General features: G+C 40.6%; 1 pseudogene; it reads left to right on the forward strand.

Moving 5' to 3' along the window:
- Positions 1-3,624: 3,624 nt before the first annotated feature.
- Positions 3,625-4,951, forward strand: LOC132236476 (annexin A2-like; annotated as a pseudogene).
- Positions 4,952-6,030: the final 1,079 nt, after the last annotated feature.

Genomic DNA, 6,030 nt, shown 5'->3' on the forward strand with positions numbered 1-6,030 from the left:
GCGAGACTTGAGATGAAATCAGTTTAATTTATAATTCAGGTTGAAGGGGAAATGGGAGAAGTACAGGGAAGGACGGTTACATCAGCATTTATGGAGGGTAAGCATGGCTCTTGTAAAAAAACATCAGGCCTTTGCTGTTCTGCTAGGACATTGTGGTAATGGGGGCAGGCTGATGCACAACATTTGGCCGTGCTTCTAACAGATTTCAATTTTTTGCAGTTTAAAGAATAAAGGATGGTAAAACTATTGAGAGGGGTGAGCTTTAATATCTCAATAAAATATTTCTTTTCTATTTTGCCCTTATCCTCCCCTGTTTCTTCCCCTAGAAGTTGATTTTTTAAAACTGTGATTTAAAAATGATCTTATTTGATTTTTCTTTCCCAGGATGTTGAACACAACCCACTTCAAATGTGCTTACTTTGCGTATCTATACTGATGACAGTTATATGATATTAGAGGCCCAATGCACAAATTCGTGCACTGGTGGGGTCTCTCTCTGGGTGGCCTGCAGGGATCAGGCCAAAACCCCACAGTCCAATGCTGCCTGCAGCTCCTACCTGTCGCTCCCACTCATCCTGGCCCCACTATGCCTGCAGCGGGCTTGAGCCCAATCAGTCCCCAGAGAGGCTTGTGCTGCTGCAGCAGTGCTCACCAGCCATGAGCCCTGTATCTGGCATCCTCCCAAGGGGAGTGGCCTGCTGGATTGGGCTGGAACTGGCACTCTGACATCCCCTGAGGGGTCCCAGATTGCAAGAGGATGCAGGCCAGGCTGAGGGACCCCACCGGTGCACTCGGGCTGGGGAGGGACTGTGGGAGGGCTCCAGGGCATGTCTGGCCTGTCTCTCTCAGGGCAGGATCCCAGCAGCAAGCTAACCAATGGGTCAGAGCGTCTGCCCCCTGGTGGTCAGTGCACATAATAGAGAGCAGTTTAACAGCCTTAGCATATCATTAGCATATTATGCTTTGATTGGCTGTTCTGTTGTTCTGCCGTTCAGTCTAATTGCATATTACTTTTTTATTCTATAGGATTAGCTCTCTCCTCATTATTCTCTATCTCCAGAGAGTACATCCTCATCATGTGTAAAATAAACCTAAACTTTAAAGAAGTCTGAAGGAACAAATAATATGGCACTTAGTTCTTCTTTATAAGTTTCTACCTTATGAAAGTAGAAAGGCAGGTTAATAATACAGGAATATGGTGAATGCTTTGCAAAATATTTTTAAAATGTTTACTGAAATGCACTTGAAAAATGAAACTGTATTATAAAAGAGATCATTGGTTTGGAAATCAGTTTTATTCAAGATTTTATTGATATTCAAGGCAAACACAAACAACTCTTAAATTCTGAACATACTTTCTAGAAAGCAATAGTCATTTAAATAAATAACTGAACATATAACTGAATCATCCAGATGTGACTTTCAGGATGAGAGCCCCTTGGCCTGGGTGTCAGTGTCTCCATTCCCATCACTTTCTGCTATCTGTGAATGCTGCCCCTGAGAAGAGCATGATGGGAGCCCTGCTGGTGGAACTCAGGACAGACAGATATTTTTGTCTTCAAATATCGACATCATTTGGAATTACTGACAATTGCCTTTGTACTTACACAATGGAATTACTGTAAGAAATGTTATCTTGGGAATTTTAATAGAAAGAATAGCTTTAAAATCTGCATAAAATTTATTATGCATTATTATAAAATTATTTCTGAATCACCTGGGGAAATTTAAAATTTTTTCAAAATTGCCCAGGGAGATTTGAAATAGTTCCTATGGGAATTTTCTTGTAAATCAGTTTTAGCCTTCAGACAGGAATGGGGCTAGGACAGAGGTGAAGTAGGAGAAGAATTAAAACAGTGGTCAAATAGTCATTCCCATGTAACAAGTAGGGCACTTAACAACTGTTTTCTTTGTAGCACTAAAGGGCATTCATTGCCATGACAAAATGTTCTATGTATAAACTCACATTGGAAAATCACTGTGTCTTGATTGCATTCATCTACCCATCAGGGATTTATAACTGAGATATAAATATTTCATTGAATTTTTAATAAAACCTTAATGTGCATGATATACAGAGAGAGCGCTACTACTTGAAAGCCTTGATATATGGAAACTGCAGCAGTTTTGAGGTGGATCAATAAATTTCATGACTTTGTGTTATGAGGATTAGGTATCATCTTGTCATTTACTATCCATTTCTCAAAAGAAAATAGCTACAATTAGAGTCCTAGGCTGTTTTTGGTAAGAAACCAAATGTCTCCCAGACATATGACTGAGGCTCTTTGGAGTATTCTGTCTATTACCTGACACCTTTTTTTTTTTTTTTTTTAGAATTTCAGTTTTGCCCTGATTAACATAAGGACAGTGGAATACAGCATATCCCTGTAGTATATCATAAAACAAGATGGTCACTAGAGCCAGAACATTAATCTCCGAGGAACTAGAATTTCTAGAGAATATCCAAGATGATGTAAATTTTATGATACCAAGTGACAAGATCCCATGAGTTGCAAACCCGTTTATTAATGGCACATAGAAAGTAAGATCACAATGTTTCTAAGAATTTCTGCTGGAGAGTTGTCTGGTGCTGAATTTATTCATCTTTAAAATGACATCCTTGAATTGAATTATTTCTAAGGGGTTTTTTTTGTTGTTGTTCCAAAATGCATTTTTTTTTCACGCTGTGCTTAGAAGCTATACATGAAATTTAAACCGCACTAGGCTCTAGAGAAAAAAATCCCTTGAGAGGTTCTATTTTATTTTATCTTATTGGTAGAAAGGCCCTGTAAACAGTATAAACTCATGGGCCAAGAGAAGCAGGTGAGCAGATATATCACTAAAGCTTTCCTTATAATATTAATGTCTGTTTTTATAGTTCAAAATTGGAGAGATTTTCTAGAATTCAGAATCTGGCTGATACATCAGTAGAGTCATATTATGTTTTAATGAGATTCCAAACATTTATGTGTGATGGTATGTGCTCTGTAAATTGGATAACATTGCAAAGTACTTCAGTGGAAAATATAAATTATTTATGTACTTCTTGACCTAAAGTACTCAATGGGTTTAGTGAGTGTGCATGGATATTCATTCTCTATTTTTGTAAAATGTCTTATGCTGAAGAATAGCTAAACACCTACACATTTGGTCATATTGTTTTGTCCTTTGAGTAATGGGTATTAATTGTGTAAGGTGGCCTTGAATATATACTATGAAAAAAAAAAATGCGTCCAGTATGATGTGCCAAACTCAGTTGGTTTGCATACTCTGTTGACATCATTCTGAAGATTAACCAAAATTTATTGTTGGATTCTGTGTATTTTCCTGGAGAATAAATATTAAACTTGTTCTTACTCAGTTTTTTAAAAATTATTATTGACTTTAGAGAGAGGAAGTGGGAGAAAGAGAAAGAGAAATGGAGAGAGAGAAACATCAATATGAGAAAGAAACATCGGTTGGTTGCTTCCTGCATGAGCTGACCAGGCATTGAAACTGCAACCTGGGCATGTCCCTGAGTGGGAATCGAACCCACCACCTTTTGATGTATAGGCCGATGCTCCAACCAACTGAGCCACACGGACCAGGGCACTCAGTTTTTAAAAGAGTATTTCCTGCTCCGTATCTGGGGACACTCAGCTCTTGGCGCCCGGCCCAGCTTCTTTCAAAATGTCTCCTGTTCTCGAAATTCTGTGCAAGCTGGACTTCGAGGGCGATCGCTCCACACCCGTACGTGTGTATGGGTCAATCAGAGCTTGCCCCAACTTCGATGCCCACCGGGACGCTTTGCACATTGAAAGGGCCATCAAGACCAAAGGGGTGGATGAGGTCACCATGTCAACGTTTTGACCAAGCGCAGCAGTGAACAGAGGCGGGATATTGCTTTCGTCTACCAGGGAAGACCGAAAAGGAACTTGCATCAGCGCCAAGCCAGCCCTGTCCAGCCCCCTGGAGACCGTGACTCTGGGCCTCTTGGAAACGCCTGCTCATACGATGCTCCCGAGCTGAAGGCCTCCATGACAGGGCTGGCACTGAGGACTCTCTCACTGAGATCATCGGCTCCAGGACCAGCCAGGAGCTACGGGAAACTAACAGAGTCTACAAGGAAATGCACAAGACTCATCTGGAGAAGGACGCTATTTCCGACACATCTGGCGACTTCCACAAGCTGATGCTGCCCTTGCAAAGGGTAGAAGAGCAAAGGGCGGCTGTGTCGTCGATTATGAGCTGATTGCCCGGGATCTCTGTGATGCTGGAGTGAAGAGACAGGAACTGATGTTCCCAAGTGGGTCAGCACCGTGACCGTGTCCCACCTCCAGAAAGTATTTGACAAGTACAAGAGCTACAGCCCTTGTGACATGTTGCAGAGCATCAAGAAGGAAGTCAAGGGAGACCTGGGAAATGCTTTCCTGAACCCGGTCCACTGTACCCAGAACAAGCGCCTATATTTTGCTGAGCGACTATACGGCTCCATGAAGGGCAAGGGGACACGCGGCAAGGTCCTGATCAGAATCATGATCTCCGCAGTGAAGTGGACATGCTGAAGATCAGGTCTGAATTCAAGAGGAAGTACAGTAAGTCCCTGTACCATTACATCCAGCAAGATACCAAGGGTGACGACCAGGAAGCGCTGCTGTGCCTGTGTGGCGGGGATAACTGAGCCCGCAGCTGCCCGAGCACCCAGGAGTGGCGCTCCTATGCGTCCAGCCAACAGTTCTAGGAAATCTGCTTGCGACTAGGGCCCATCCCTATGCCTGTCCCTGTGAGGATGCCCTTAACATTGCCTCTGCCTCACCTTATCTCAGTCGCCTAAAAATTGCCTGGCTTTCCCGTCTAGTCTCTCCTTTTAGCCAAAGAAATGAACATTCGAAGAGTTGGAAGTGAAATCTATGATGTGAAACACTTTGCCTCTTGTGTACTGTGTCATAAACAGATGAAATAAACTGAATTTTTATTTTAGAACCAAAAAAAAGAAAAAATATAAAAAATAAATACAAGTGTATTTCCTACAATCCTTAAAACTTTTTTCAAAAAGTTTATTTTTTTTTAATCAAAATTTGGAGAATGACTGATATTAGAAGAAATTAAACCGTTCAAGTAAATATTAAAGCAATCATCAGATTTAAATACTCTCATACTATCAGTCCAATTTTAATCTTAGGTTGCTCATTGCGTTATAAAAAAAAACAGTCAATATAAGCTTTTCTTACTTGGGTACTCTACTTCACTCTTAATTCCTTCTAATTCCTTGTGAACCTATTTGATGTAAGTCAGGAGGTAGTTTTCAGTGCTTTTTGGGAGGAAAGAGTAATCTTTTATTGGGCAAATTTCCTTTCTAACTTATTATTCTTTTGAAGTAGGCTTTTTAAAAATATGCTTTTATTGATATTTTAGAGAGAGAGGAAGGAAGAGGGAGAGAGAGACAGAAACATCAATCAGCTGCCTCCTGCATATGCCCTATTGGGTATGGAGCCTGCAACTTCAACTGGACATGTTCCCTGACCAGGAGTAGAGCCAGAAACCTCTTAGTGCATAGGACAGCGCATAACCCACTGAGCAACACCGGCCGAGCTTGAAGTAGGCTTTAAGTTTCTTTTTAAGTAAGTGCCATATTCATTTTTCCTTTGGACTTCTTTAAAGTTTAGGTTTCTTTTACACATGTTGAGGGTGTGCTTTCTGGGGCGGAGAATGTGATGGCAAATTTAGAGTTGATTGAATAGCCTCAATTACAGAGAAAAATTATATTTCATGTATTCTCAGGCCTGGCACATAATCTGTTTTCTAGGTTTTTAAGTGAATGAGTGGTTCTGCTCAAGGAATTTGACCTTCTTGGTTAAGGCCTGTGGTCCTGTATACTTGCTTAAAGCATTGTTGATGTTATTATCTTAGATTTTTATCTTATTGACTATATGTTATATCTGACTATAAAAATGGAGCATACATGGACAGCATTAAATACTTGCTTTTCAATATTTAACTTATATTATCATGGATTTGACTCAAATTTGGAGCTTCCAAACAGTAATTCTC

This window comes from Myotis daubentonii, chromosome 6 (genome assembly GCF_963259705.1).
Source record: "Myotis daubentonii chromosome 6, mMyoDau2.1, whole genome shotgun sequence".
NCBI lineage: Eukaryota > Metazoa > Chordata > Mammalia > Chiroptera > Vespertilionidae > Myotis > Myotis daubentonii.